Below are 16687 nucleotides of genomic sequence, written 5' to 3' on the forward strand. Positions count from 1 at the left end.
TTTCCTTGAGGAAGATTAGCTTCCAAAATGTTGTTAAAAGATAAAGCAGTCTAGTCTGAGACATAGTTCAATACAGTGAATCCTTCAATATAGTAATAATCCTATTCCTCATAGCAGATCACTGTCTGAAACAGTGAATAAAAATCACAGAAATTAACCAGGCTTGCCTGATATGGTAGATGAAGTTATCCCAATATTAGATTGATATGAATAATACACAATTAATGCTTTTATAAATATGTTATTATATTTTTTCTTTTAAATATTTAACCTACTATATATATTTTTCTATTGTTTTGAAAATGCATTATTCTAAACTATGTTCTAATCATGTTTTCCCTTCCCCCATCTCTTTTCCTATCTTTACCTCCACCCACCTTCCAAATTCCACACCTTTTATTCCACACCTTATTTTTCTGCCTTTTTGGAAAAGAAACTGGCAATCAAACAAGCAATAATCAAATAAAACAATTTTTTAAAAATTAGGAAACACATACAAATACATATACACATACATATACCAAAACTTATAAAAACACAAAATCAGAAAACACAATAAACTAACAAATGTCCAGTTAGAAAGAAAGAAAGAAAGAAAGAAAGAAAGAAAGAAAGAAAGAAAGAAAGAAAGAAGAAAAAGAGAAAGAGAGAGAGGGATAGAGAGAGAGGGATAGAGAGAGAGAGAGAGACAGAGAGAGAGAAAAGAAAGGAAGGAAGAGGAAGGAAGGAAGGAAGGAAGGAAGGAAGGAAGGAAGAGAAAGTAAAAGAAAGTACTCAAAGTGATATAATGCAAATAATCAATGAAAACAATATTAAGATCATTTTGTGATGGCAATATACTGCTAGCCATGAGGCTTACCCTTAAGTGTGGTCTGTTTACACAGTAAAACTCCACTGGATAAACTATGATTTCATCTGGAAGTGTTTGTAAATTGGACATATCTTCTTGGTTTAGGGATGAGAGTTCATATCCACTTCACCTTGTTGCTACTGGGACTTTGTCTAACTTGAACCTCTGTGGGGGGTATACATGTTACCACTGACTCTGTGAGTTCATACATGCTTTAGACTTTTGTCTGGAAGAGAAGTTTTCTTTGGTATCATTTCTCTGATTGCTACACTCTTTTTGTCTTCTGTTCAGCAGAGTGCCCTGAAGGATGAAAGGAGAGTTGGTGAATATCTCCCACTAGGAATGAGTGCCACAGGGCTTCACACTCTGTAATTGTCCAGTTCTGTGTCTCTGTATTAGTTTCCACATTCCACATTTACCACACTCTTCCTCACACCTTCTTTATGTGACATCTTCCTTCCCTTATCATTCCGTTTTCTAGATCCTTTCACTTTGTTCAAATTTAGACTATCTGATCTCTAAATTAACAGTATAGCTCTAATTCAGTCAAATCACTTTTTAGGTTTTTAGCTGGATTCCATTGAAATCAGGGACCACTATCTTTGTCCAAGAATTTTTTCCTCTTATTTATAGAATGTTCTCAAGATACTTCACAATACATGTGTCTTTATCTTAGTTATTGATGAAAATATACCAAATATCCTATTTGTTTTCAGAGAACTTGTATAACTAATATGCACTTTTTAAACAGGCTATTTATAGTTTTTCTTTTCTTTATTAAATTATTTTATTCATTTGCCATCTTCCTGGTCCCTCTCCCAGAGTTTACCCCATTGCCCTCCCCCCCATCACCACTGAGAGGGTGCTACCCCATCTTACCATCCACTCCCACCTCACTGTCACTAGCATCTCTCTTCCTTGGGATATCAAGTTTCCATAGGATTAACCAGATCGTCTTCCACTGAGGTCATACTATATTGGCAGTCCTCTGCTGCATATGTACCTGGAGCCATAAACTAGCCCATTTATGCTCCTTGGTTTTAGGCTTATTCTCTGGGAGCTCCAATGGCCCAGACTAGTTGGCACTGTTGTTCTATAGGGTTGCAATCCCCTTCAGCTCCTTCATTCCTTCCTCTGATTGTTCCACATGGGTCTCTGACTTCCAGTGGTTGTATCTCCATTTGTCTCAGTCAGTTTCTGATAAAACTTTTCAGAGGTCAGCCATTCCCTGACCTCAGTAATAGTGTCAGGATTTGCTATGAACACATGGGATGAATTCCAAAATGGGTCAGTCACTGGGAGGTCTTTCTTTCAGTCTCTGCTCCATTTTTTCCCTGCAGTTTCTTTAGTCACGAACAATTCTATTTAAAAACTTGGAATATTGGTGCTTGGTACCCTGCCTCTACTAGGGGCCATGTCTACCTACTGGAGGTGGTCTCTTGCAGTTCCATCATCCCCACTATTGGGCATCCCCATTGAGTCCTGGTAGCTTCTCACATCCGAGGTCTCTGGGGCTTTCTAGAGGTTTCCTCTGCCTCTTAACCCCCACTGCTGCAAATTTCTGTTCATTCTTCTGGCCCTCTGGGCATCCCTCCTATGCTGCCCTATACCTGATCCTGCCCCTGCTTTTCCACTGTCTCCTCACCTCTCCCACCCAGGGTCTTCCCTCCTTCTGCCTTCCATGCTTACTTTGTTCCCTTCCTAAGTGGGTTTCAGGTATCCACACTTGGGCCTTCCTTCTTGTTAGGCCCTATGGTCTGTGAGTTGCATCATGCATATTTTTAATTTTGGCTAATATCCACTTATCAGTGAGTACGAACTATTCTTTTTGGGTTTAGGTTACCTCACTCAGAATGATATTTTCTAGTTCTATCCATTTGACTGTAAAGTTCCTCTATTCAACATAGTACTTGAAGTTTTAGCTAGAGCATAAGACAACAAAAGAAGATCAAGGGGATAAAAATTGGCAAGGAAGAAGTTAAGCTATAACTATTTGCAGATGATATGATAGTATACATAACTAACGCCAAAAATTCTACCAGAGAACTTCTAGAGCTGTTAAACAACTTCAGCAAATTGGCTGGATATAAAATTTACTAAAACAAATCAGTAACCTTCCTCTATTCAAAGGAAAAACAGGCTGAGAAAGAAAGTAGGCAAACAATATCCTTCACAATTGTCACAAATAATATAGAATATCTTGGTGTAACTGTACAACAAGAACTTCAAGTCCCTGAAGAAAGAAATCAAAGAGTATCTTAGGTGATGGAAACATCTCCCATGCTCATGGATTGGTAGGCTTAACATGGTAAAAATAGACAACAGTCAACTTTGTTTACTGTTTCCAAAAACAATATTTTGCTGAGTTCTCAACATGTATTTCCTTGGACTCACTTCCTTTGTCTCTGTCTCAATCATCCCATCACTAACATGATTTCCCTGAGAGAATAGAACACAAGTATAATTACTTAATTTTTTAAAACTTTTTTCCAATTTTTATTAGGTATTTTCTTCATTTACATTTTAAATGCTATCCCAAAAGTCCCCTATACCCTCCCCCCACTTTATTCTTATGTATGATTAAAAGAAGACAATTATCTGAAGAAGCTTCAATATTTTATGACTTCATTCATGTACACTATAATTGAAATTTTGTTTGCATTGAATTCCTATACTTTCTCATGTGAATGCAACAAATATATTCCATCTCTGTTTATAATTCTCTCATAACAAGTCATCCAAGGAAGTGAAGACCAGAGGTCCTTTAAAGACTGGCATGGGTTACTGCTGACAGTCTGCACAGTTTTCCTTCAGGTATGCCACTGATCTGAAGAAACCAAAGCCCAAGAATGTCTGTTCCTGTACAGAAATAGTCTAATATTTATTAAATGCAACATTAAACTATTAGGTCTCCTTTGCATGGAGGATATTTAAAATGGTTATGATAGCTGCAATAGGCCCTAAAGTTGAAGTGGCTATCATACTACATATCAGCTCAATGGCACACCAAATCCAGTGATGGGACTTTCACATTGTATGGTCTGGACTTTTGGGACAATACTGAAGGAATTAAGCCTAGAAATAAGAGGACATACTGATTCCATGGAACAGATGAATTACCTAAAATTTGTGTGGATATATTTGATGTCTATGTGATCTCCATAATTATATATTTATTTATGTCAAGTGGATATTTGATGACAGGATAAGTTCTAGTGAAATATTAGCAATTTAGGAAAAATTGGATTATCTGTAAGCAGATTCCAAAAGGAAAATTTTCATAGAGATCTATTAGGATAGGTCCCTGAACAGATATATTACTAAAATCACCACAAAAGGAGAACTAGCAGCACAGAAACTGAACTCAGATATAGTCAGTCATACCTGATTCCACAGGCAATACTATAACTGAGCACTGGATATCTTTCAGATTGTCCCCACATATCAAAAACTCAATAGTCCTTGAACCACAGCATCAGCCAGTTAATCAATGTAAGATATCTATTATCTAGGAGTTGAATATTCCAACTGGATATATAATTGGATAATATCTAGTTACTCACTTTGTGTGTATATTTAGATGGTTTTCAGGAGCTTAGACATCTTCCACAATTGTCACTAGAATTTCATCATTTCACAATTGTCTTCACTGTTCTTCTGAATCAAATGTTCTCTTTAAGCATTAGTTTAATCTTATTTTTCTTTTTTCTTTTTTGCTATCAACTTAGTATTTCTTTTTTTTTTTTTACTAGATATTTTCTTTATTTACATTTCAAATGTTATCCCCTTTCCTACTTTCCCTTCTGAAAATCCCCTTCACAGGACTAAGGGCCTTTCCTCCCATTGATGACTAGGCCATCCTCTGCTACAAACATAGCTAGAGATAATCTCATTTTTCTAAATTTAGTTTAATTACCCAAGAAATATGCCCTTACTCTCTGCTGATAAACCAAGTATGGTAGACATAATGGTATTGTATTATTTTTGTGTTGATTATAAAATTGGCTGTGGCCTGTACATATATAAATACATATGCATATACATATTTATTAAAAAATAGATTTTTCTTTCATAAAGTATATCCCAAAGAAAATCCCCACTCCTGGGCATAAACCCAGAAGATGTTCCAACTTGTAAGAAGGACACATGCTTCACTATTCATAGTAGCCCTATTTATAATATCCAGAAGCTGGAAAGAACCCAGATGTCCCTTAACAGAGCAATGGATACAGAAAATGTGGTACATTTACACAATGGAGTGCTACTCAGCTATTAAAAAGAATGAATTTATGAAATTCTTGGGCAAATGGATGTATCTGGAGGATATCAACTTGAGTGAGGTAACCCAATCACAAAAGAAGTCACATGATATGCACTCACTGATAAGTGGATATTAGCCATAAATCTAGAATACCCAAGATACAATTTGCAAAACACAAGAAAATCAAGAAGAAGGAAGACCAAAGCATGCATACTGCATTCCTCCCTAGAATAGGGAACAAAATATCCATGGAAGTGTATCTGTTTTATGTAGAGGTCCTTGATTCACTTAGACTTGAGCTTTGTACAAGAAGAAAAGAATGGATCGATTCGTATTCTTCTACATGTTATCTCCTAGTTGAACCAGCACCATTTGTTAAAAAATGTTGTCTTTTTTTTCCACTGGATGGTTTTAGCTCCTTTGTCAAACTTCAAGTGACCAGAGGAGTGTTGGTTCATTTGTGGGTCTTCAATTCTATTCCATTGATCTACCTGTCTGTCTCTGTGCCAGTACCATACAGTTTTTGTTTGTTTGTTTTTTTGTTTTTGTTTTTTTTTTTTTTATCACAATTGCTCTATAGTACAGGTTGAGGTCAGGGATAGTGACTCCTCCAGAAGTTCTTTTATTGTTGAGAATAGTTTTTGCTATCCTGAGGGTTTTTTTTTTTTTTTTTTTTTTATTCCAGATAAATTTGCAAAGTGCCCTTTCTAACTTGGTGAAGAATTGATTTGGAATTTTGATGGGGATTGCATTGAATCTGTAAATTTCTTTTGTCAAGATGGCCATTTTTAGTATAATAATCCTCAATACTTCAGTCACAAATGTAGCAAAGGATATTCTTGTTCGTTATCAATGAGAGGAGAGGCCCTTGGTCTTGTGAAGACTGAATGCATAGTGTAGAGAAATGCTAGAACAAGAAAGTGGGAATGGGTGGGTTAGTGAAGAGGGGGAGAGGGCATGTGCTGGGGGGGGCGCTTGGAGGAGAAATGAGGAAAAGGGATAAAATCTGAAATGTAAATAAAGAAAATATCTAATAAAAATAAAATTTTAAAACAAAAAAGGCAGGTAATTCTAACAGCTCTGCTTTTATGTTAATTTCTTTTGTCATGGCATCATTTAATATTCTTTGTTCTGTAAGTTTATTGTTTTGATTATTGTGTACTATGGAGAGTTTATTTTCTGGTCCAGTCTATTTGGTGTTCTGTATCTTGAGAGAGAGGGGGGGGAGGCAGAGGGGGGAGGGAGAGAGAGAGAGAGGGAGAGAGGGAGAGAGGGAGAGGGAGAGAGAGAGAGAGAGAGAGAGAGAGAGAGAGAGAGAGAGAGAGAGAGAGAGAGAGAGAGAGAGAGAGAGATTACTAAAGCATATATGAAAAGGTATTCTTATCAGAATTATTTTCTTGATCCTCACATATGCTGTGTTTAAGAACCTCAATAAGGATTGTATCTAGAAGTGTGGTGTGTGGGAACAACACATGTATGTCAAATATGTACAGAGGTGCACACCCATCTTATTTTTGATATGCCAATATTATTACTATGTACAATTTACAGTTTTGTTTCTTAAACTTGTCAAAATGCAAAGAATTTAAAATGCACTATCTTTTTTCTAAATTTTTGAAAATTTGTTTCTTTCATTGATTATAGAGTTGAAATTTATGTACTAGTTCTGAAGAAGTACCTTCTAAGATCTTGCATGGTTATATACAGGTCTCTAAATGTTATAAATTCCAATGTGCGATCCTATGTTTCTCAAAGATAAATGAATAAATAAAAACACTAGAAATCTATCGTAGGTGGTCCTTTTTCTCAGCTATCATTTTCTATTGGCTATTGCCATCAATCAAGCCCAATTGTGAAATTGCCTCATGGATGTATATAAATTAAGAGTAGTTTGATACTAATTTTTTCTTTTAGTTCATTCTAACAATTCAACCCCATGCCATTTCTTGGCCATACAATAAATAAAAACTCTTTATTTAAAGGACATCTGGTCATCAATATAATTTGATTCTCATCTACAGGACACTATCTCTGTGTGTATTCTGATTAATACTGAAGACTTAAGCATATGAGTGATTATCAACAGGAAAAGTAAAAGAAGTTTAATGAGGAGATTATAATCAGAAAGTGCAATAATGGGAAACTTGTTTAATGAGGACATTGGTGCCAAACTACATTATTCATAGGACATTCTGATTTGAGACAAATGAACAATGAAATATATATTCCTTTGTGGGTGTCTTTCTCATTTACATTTCAAATAAATACTATTACTCTAACCTTTGGCTGAGAAAATGAGCCTTCATGCTGAATAAGTAAATACTCCTCCAAAGATAATGGTGGATCAAATATATTGCTATAGAATGAATTATGGATTAAACAATCTTTTCTTGATTTTCAGAATCATGAGAGTTTGTAAATCAAATGAAAGATATATTTTCATTGTGCTATCAAATGTCCTAAATTTTGAATTCTCTGTCCAAGAACTAAAAGATAAACAGTGTCACATATCTATGTGCTGTATTATATCATTATAATACCCATTTCTTCTTCTTTTTTATCATTTATAACTCTTTTTTATTATATATTTTCTTTATTTACATTTCTTCATTTTCCCCACTGAAAATCCCCTCTCCCCTCCAACTCCCCTTGTTCTCTAACCCACACACTCCCCCTTCCTATCCCTGTCATTCCTCTATACTGGGCCATAGAACCTTCATAGGACTAAGTGCCTCTCCTCCCATTGATGACTGACTAGGCCATCCTCTGCTACATATGCAGCTAGAGACATGAGTTCTACCATGTGTTTTCTTTGATTGGTGGTTTAGTTTCAGGGAGATCTGGGAATAGTACTGGTTAGTTCATATGGTTGGTCCTGCTATGGGGCTGCAAACCCCACCAAATCCTTGGGTATTTTCTCTAGCTTCTTCATTGGGCACCCTGTGCTCTCTCCAATGGATGTCTGTGAGCATCCGCTTCTGTATTTGTCAGGCACTGGCAGAGCCTCTCAGGAGATCTGCAATATTGTCTGGGTTCCGTGGTTGCTTATGGGATGGATCCCCAGGTTGGGTAGTCTCTTGATGGCTATTCCTTCAGTCTCTGCTCTAAACTTTGTCTCTGTAACTCCTTCCATGGGTATTTTGTTTCCTCTTGTAAGTAGGATCAAAGTATCCACACTTTGTTCTTCCTTCTTCTTGAGTTTCATGTGTTTTGCAAATTTTATCTTGGCTATACTGAGTTTCTGGGCTAATATCCACTTGTCAGTGAGTGCATATCAGGTGTGAATATTCCTGAACAGAACACCAAAAACTTGTGCTGTGAGTTCAAGAATTGACAAATGGGACCTTATAAAATTGTAAACCTTCTGTAAGTCAAAGAACACCGTCCATAAGAAAAAGACAACCAACAGATTGGGAAAAGAACTTAATCAATCCTAAATCCAACGAGGGGCTAATATCCAATATATACAATGAACTCAAGAAGTTAGACTACAGAAAAACAAATAACCCTATTAAAAATGGGGTACACTTGAGTTTAATGCGTTTAGCAAATTGTATCTTATATCTTGGGTATCCTAAGTTTCTGAGCTAATATCCACTTATCAGTGAGTACATATAATGAGAGTTCCTTTGTGATTGGGTTACCTCACTCAGGATGATGCCCTCCAGGTCGATCAATTTGCCTAGGAATTTCATAAATTCTTTCTTTTTAATAGCTGAGTAGTACTCCATTGTGTAAATGTACTACATTTTTTGTATCCATTCCTCTGTTGAGGGGCATCTGGGTTCTTTCCAGCTTCTGGCTATTATAAATAAGGCTGCTATGAACATAGTGGAGCATGTGTACTTCTTACCGGTTGGGACATCTTCTGGATATATGTCCAGGAGAGGTATTGCTGGATCCTCCGGTAGTACTATGTCCAATTTTCTGAGGAACCGCCAGACTGATTTCCAGACTGGTTGTACCAGCTTGCAATCCCACCAACAATGGAGGAGTGTTCCTCTTTCTCCACATCCTCGCCAGCATCTGCTGTCACCTGAATTTTTCATCCTAGCCATTCTGACTTTGCCCCTTCTTAGAATAGGGAACAAAACACCCATGGAAGGAGTTACAGAGACAACATTTGGAAGTGTGACGAAAGGATGGACCATCTAGTGATTGCCATATCCAGAGATCCATCCCATAATCAGCCTCCAAACGCTGACACCATTGCATACACTAGCAAGATATTGCTGAAAGGACCCAGATATAGCTGTCTCTTGTGAGACTATGCCAGGGCCTAGCAAACACATAAGTGGATGCTCACAGTCAGCTATTGAATGGATCACAGGGCCCCCAATGGAGGAGCTTGAGAAAGCACCCAAGGAACTAAAGGGAACTGCAACCCTATAGGTGGAACAACAATATGAACTAACCAGTACCCCGGAGCTCTTGTCTCTAGCTGCATATGTATCAAAAGATGGCCTAATAGGCCATCACTTGAAAGAGAGGCCCATTGGACTTGCAAACTTTATATGCCCCAGTACAGGGGAACGCCAGGGCCAAAACGGGGGAGTGGGTAGGTAGGGGAGTGTGTGGGGGGGGTGGGTATGGGGGACTTTTGGTATAGCATTGGAAATGTAAATGAGCTAAATACCTAATAAAAATGGAAAAAATCAAATAAATGAATAAATAAAAATGGGGTACAGTGCTAAGCAAAGAATTCTCAACTGAGGAATACTGAATGGCTAAGAGGCACTAAAAAAAAAAAAAATCAAAACAACCCTGAGATTCCACCTCACACCAGTCAGAATGGCTAGCTATAAGAGTAAAAATATTTCATATATATATATATATATATATATATATATATGTGTGTGTGTGTGTGTGTGTGTGTGTGTGTGTGTGTGTGTGTATTCTAGCAGTGGATGTGATGTTAGTGGTGATGGTTGTATGTGTATTCCTCACAGCTATGTGTATTTCCCATACATGAAGCATATATATATATATATATATATATATATATATATATATATATATCTCAGCAATTCTTTTTTTATTTTGGAACAGTGAGGATTAAATCCAGCTACCCCATGCTTATCATAATCTCTACTACTATATTTTTTATTTTTATTGGTAATTTTGATTATTTACATTTCAAATGTTATTCCACTTCCCGGTTTCCCCTCCACAAACCCCCTTCCCCATCCTCCTACCTCTGCTTCTGTGAAGGTTCTCACCCACCTACCAAGTCTTGCCTCACTGCCCTAGAATTTCTGTATGCTGGGGGGTCAAACATTCATAGGACCAAGTGTCTCTCATCACATTTACTACTGACTATGACATCCTCCACAACATATGCAGCTAGAGCCATGAGTCACTCTTTGGTTGGTGGTTTAGTCCCTGGGAGCTTTGGGGGGAGGTCTGGTTGGTTTATATTGTTGTTCTTCCTATGGGGTTGCAAACCCCTTAGGCTCCTTCAGTCCTTCTCCTAACACCTCCACTGGGGACCCTGTTCTGAGTCAGATGTTTGGCTGCAAGCATCCACATCTGTATCAGTAAGGCCCTGGCAGAGCCTCTCAGGAGACATCCATGTCAGTCTCCTGTCAGCAAGCACTTCTTGGCATCAGCAATAGTGACTGGTTCTATTATAAGTTACAAATATGACAAGGTACTACACTAAATTATGGATGTACACACATTCACACAGATAAGACAACAGGCTGTGTGGTGGATCCTATGTGAGTCTATGGGAATTCCTTTCCTGAAGAGTTTTGTATTCTCTGACTGAATAGATTGGGATACTATATATAACTCTTACAGAGAATTTAGTTTCCATTTTGTGGCTTAGAGATTTGTGCAGTACCTAGCAGAGTCTTCACAATCATAATCATAAATATATTTTATTTTTTATTATAAGTAATCAAACTAGGGACACCATGCATAAAACACTCTGTACATTAGCACCCTGGTAGCAAATAGTTTTAGTTCATGCATCTGGATATTAATTGTCAGCACAATGATAAGGATCTTAATGTATTTATTATTTTGTTCCCCATGGGGCTTGTCTAGCTATAAGAGTAAAAATATTTCACAGGAAAAACATGTGTTCCTAAACTTATGGTATCATTCATTATGTTCTGATAAATATTTTGTAAGATGAAAAGTTGAGCTGGTGAGATGGCTCAGTGGGTAAGAGCACCCGACTGCTCTTCCAAAGGTCCAGAGTTCAAATCCCAGCAACCACATGGTGGTTCACAACCATCTGTAACGAGATCTGACTCACTCTTCTGGAGTGTCTGAAGACAGCTACAATGTACTTACATATAATAAGATGAAAAGTTGACAATTCATTTAACACAGCTAATCTGTAAATTTTAGGTTATCAATGAAGAATACTAGTGTATAAGAAGTGTTCATGAGTGAGTAGCTAGATGTTAGAGAACTGTAGCTCATTATCATCACATGCCATCACTGTAGAGTCATAATGAACATCCTCGGTCCACGAAAAACTCACAACTCAAAGCTGAAGCATAATTTCTGCTAAATATACATAGATTCTAGACTACTTCGAAGTAAAACTTAGAGATTAATAATCCTGAGGCCACAAATATCTGCATTTTAATTCATTGATCCCAACAATCTATGAATCCAATAGTTTATTGTTATTGTTATTTAGAATCTGAAGAAAATATTTGTTTTAAGTCTATTTTAAGATGCAATACTTTCTATAATGTAACACTTTAACGTTAAGAAGGACTCCAATATAGGTAAATGATTTAAAGGTAATTGGTAATCTGTACTAAGACAAGGAGGAGACAGGCTTCTGAATTTGAGGAGGATAAAATGGTCCAATTTATATTCTAATTTCTCATGGGCAGATGAGAAACAGAATTAGGTGGTGTCTGATACTATATCTATTACATCCTTTTGATGGTAAAATTATATAAGACCAAGCATGCTTGCAGAATGCTTTTGCCTGGTCGATCATAAAAGAATGATTATCTTTAATCCTTCAAAGAATGTCCATATCAATGTAACCATATTTATATATACGTTAATGGATGAAGAATGTTGATACTTTTAATTTTCCTACAGTCATTTATAAGTCCTTGGATAATTTGGTAATTAAGTACAAATTTCATTTCTAAGTGAGTACCTACAAATATATTTTGTTGAACACTATTTTTTGTGGCTTATTTACTTATCCTAACTGGATTTATTACTAAATAAATTACAAAAATACATCAAATGCTTTATTGACAAAATAAATTGTAAAATATTTACACATGCTGTTTTTTTTCTTTGAAATCGTAATCCCTTTTCTCAATCATCCAGGAAATGAGAATGATGTTTTTTTGGATTAGAGCTATGCTGGAGAACCATTGTTTATATTTCATGCACATTGCACTTTAAAACACCAGAGAATATATAAATGAAATTGAAATGAATATTCATCCTTTCATTCCCTATGTTCATTTCTTGTAGGGAATGACTGTTCATTCCCTACAAGAAACAAAACCCAGTTATAACTTGGTATAAATAATTGTGAGATTAATTATAAGTGCTGTTTTTCTAATTGAATCTAGTATATTATGGCACTTATTCAAATGCTCATCAACTGCACATAATAATTGTTCAGCAACAGGCTACATAATAAGTGGGACAATTTCTACATTTACTTTGGTATTCATTGTTAGAGCATGAATCATTGTAAATTGTTTTGGTTATCATGTAAATGTAAAATATAATTCCACAGAAATATTATTATAATTTACCACAGCTTTAATTAATAGTGGCAAGGAAATGTAAGCAGATAAGTTACACTGAGAAAGAAGCAAGGAAAATATTTACAACCATCATCACTGCATTTCATGTGTTAATTATAAAGGCTAAATATATAAAATAGCTTAATAAATCAATTTGTACTTTAGCAGAAATACTGAACTGGAAAATCTCAAATACATACATTACAACAGTAACACAAAATTTAGGATAATAATATGATATTCCTAAGACTTTCTATGTTATATTTCTCAGGTAAATAGCTATGTTTTTATCTTTGGTCCAGAGAAAGCATAATTGTGGAAGACAATCACTGGTGTGTATTTTGAGGTTATTCGGTAGGTACATGTAAATATAATATGGGAGATTCTCTCTGGATTAGCACAATAATTTGTGGAGCTCAGCTGGATATTGTAGACATACAAGAGGTGACAGCGGGTTTGGCTTCTTTTTAAATTTTTTTATTAGATTTATTTTCATGTACATTTCAAATGCTATCCCCAAATTCTTCTATACCCTCCTCCACCCTGCTCTCCTACCCTTCCTGGCCCTGGTGTTCCCCTGTACTGGGTCATATAAAGTTTGCAAGACCAAGTGGCCTCTTCCCAGTGATGGCTGACTAGGCCATCTTCTACTACATATGCAGCTAGAGACACGAGCTCTGGGAGTACTGATTAGTTCATATTGTTGTTCCATCTATAGGGTTTCAGACCCCTTCAGCTCCTTGGGTACTATCTCTTGCTCCTCCATTGGGGCCCTGTGTTCCATCCTATAGATGACTATAAGGTGTTCCAACTTTTAATAAGGACACATGTCCACTATGTTCATAACATCCTTATGTATAATAGCCAGAAGCTGGAAAGAACCCAGATGTTCCTCAACAGAGGAATGGATACAGAAAATGTGGTACATTTACACAATGGAGTGCTACTCAGCTATTAAAAACAATGAATTTATAAAATTCTTGGACAAATGGATGTATCTGGAGAGTATCATCTGAGTGAAGTAACCCAATCATAAAAGAAGTCACTTGATATGCACTCACTGATAAGTGAATATTAGCTCAGAAATCTAGAATACCCAAGATACAATTTGCAAAACACAAGAAAATCAAAAAGAAGGGTTTGACTTCTTTTTTTTTTTAATTTTAATTTTTATTTATTTTAGTATATTGTGTTCTAGGAATAAGAGGCCCAATGAAGGAATAATAAGAAAGAAATTTTAAAAAGAACACAATTCACATCATTATCTGTACCAAATATCATAAGACTACAATGCCAATAAGACATTTAAAAATTCCAACCTAATTGATAAATATGAATATCAAAGTTTTATTTGTCCACCTATTTTTCCTGTTACCGTTGTGTAACATTTACCATTCCAATTAGTAATGTTTCCTCTGTATTAATTTAAATTAATCTCTGTTAGGCACACACCAAACAAAAAGTATGGCATATTTTTGAATTTTTCTTAATTACTGAAATCATGTTCTGATTTCTAAAGAAGGGAAAGAGTAAAGTTTCTCATTTTTTGCCCTGATTCAACAGTTGGAAAACAGCTGGAATTTGCACAAGGTCTAGACAGTGCAAGCCCCAATCAGAGTGGCCTATTTCACTCTTTCACACCTGACTGTGAGACCTGGTGCCAGGTTATCTTTTCCACAAAATACCTATGCCAGCAAAACCTACACATTTTTTCTAAGTTTCTGAATTATTACTTGGTCTCCCAGCACATTTTGAATGTAACCTTTTTTTTTGATTTTTAATATTTTTATTACATATTTTCCTCAATTACATTTCCAATGCTATCCCAAAAGTCCCCCATAGCGCCCCCCACTTCCCTACCCACCCATTCCCATTCTTTTGGCCCTGGCATTCCCCTATATTGGGGCATATAAAGTTTGAAAGTCCAATGGGCCTCTCTTTCCATTGATGGCCGACTAGGCCATCTTTCGATACATATGCAGCTAGAGACAAGAGCTCCGGGGTTCTGGTTAATACATCATGTTGTTCCAACAATAGGGTTGCAGATCCCTTTAGCTCCTTGGGTACTTTCTCTAGCTTCTCCATTGGGAGCCCTGTGATACATCCAATAGCTGACTGTGAACATCCACTCCTGTGTTTGCTAGGCCCCTGCATAGTCTCACAAGAGAGCTATATTTGGGTCCTTTTAGCAAAATCTTGCTAGTGTATGCAATGGTGTCAGCGTTTAGAAGCTGATTATGGGATGTATCCCTGGATACGGCAGTCTCTAAATGGTCCATCCTTTCATCACAGCTACGAACTTTGTCTCTGTAACTCCTTCCCTGGGTGTTTTGTTCCCAATTCTAAGAAGGTGCACAGTGTCCACACTTTGGTCTTCATTCTTCTTGAGTTTCATGCTTTTAGCAAATTGTATCTTATATCTTGGGTATCCTAAGTTTTGGGCTAATATCCACTTATCAGTGAATACATATTGTGTGAGTTCTTTTGTGATTGTGTTACTTCACTCAAGATGATGCCCTCCAGATCCATCCATTTGGCTAGGAATTTCATAAATTCATTCTTTTTAATAGCTGAGTAGTACTCCATTGTGTAGATGTACCATAATTTCTATATCCATTCCTCTGTTGAGGGACATCTGGGTTCTTTCCAGCTTCTGGCTATTATAAATAGGGCTGCTATGAACATAGTGGAGCATGTGTCCTTTTTACCGGTTGGGACATCTTCTGGATATATGCCCAGGAGAGGTATTGCTGGATCCTCCGGTAGTACTATGTCCAATTTTCTGAGGAACCGCCAGACTGATTTCCAGAGTGGTTGTACAAGCTTGCAATCCCACCAACAATGGAGGAGTGTTCCTCTTTCTCCACATCCTCGCCAGCATCTGCTGTCACCTGAATTTTTGATCTTAGCCATTCTGACTGGTGTGAGGTGGAATCTCAGGGTTGTTTTGATTTGCATTTCCCTGATGATTAAGGATGTTGAACATTTTTTCAGGTGTTTCTCTGCCATTCGGTGTTCCTCAGGTGAGAATTCTTTGTTCAGTTCTGAGCCCCATTTTTTAATGGGGTTATTTGACTTTCTGGAGTCCACCTTCTTGAGTTCTTTATATATATTGGATATTAGTCCCTTATCTGATTTAGGATAGGTAAAGATCCTTTCCCAATCTGTTGGTGGTTTTTTTGTCTTATTGATGGTGTCTTTAGCCTTGCAGAAGCTTTGTAGTTTCATGAGGTCCCACTTGTCAATTCTAGATCTTACAGCACAAGCCATTACTGTTCTATTCAGGAATTTTTCCCCTGTGCCCATATCTTCAAGGCTTTTCCCCACTTTCTCCTCTATAAGTTTCAGTGTCTCTGGTTTTATGTGAAGTTCCTTGATCCACTTAGACTTGACCTTAGTACAAGGAGATAGGAATGGATCGATTCGCATTCTTCTACATGTTAACAACCAGTTGTGCCAGCACCATTTGTTGAAAATGCTGTCTTTCTTCCACTGGATGTTTTTAGCTCCCTTGTCGAAGATCAAGTGACCGTAGGTGTGTGGGTTCATTTCTGGGTCTTCAATTCTATTCCATTGGTCTATTTGTCTGTCACTATACCAGTACCATGCAGTTTTTATCACAATTGCTCTGTAGTAAAGCTTTAGGTCCGGCATGGTGATTCCACCAGAGGTTCTTTTATCCTTGAGAAGAGTTTTTGCTATCCTAGGTTTTTTGTTATTCCAGATGAATTTGCAGATTGCACTTTCTAATTTGTTGAAGAATTGATTTGGAATTTTGATGGGGATTGCATTGAATCTGTAGATTGCTTTTGGCAAGATAGCCATTTT

This window comes from Mus caroli, unplaced genomic scaffold (assembly GCF_978045245.1).
Source record: "Mus caroli unplaced genomic scaffold, Mus_caroli_1 scaffold_3, whole genome shotgun sequence".
Taxonomy (NCBI): domain Eukaryota; kingdom Metazoa; phylum Chordata; class Mammalia; order Rodentia; family Muridae; genus Mus; species Mus caroli.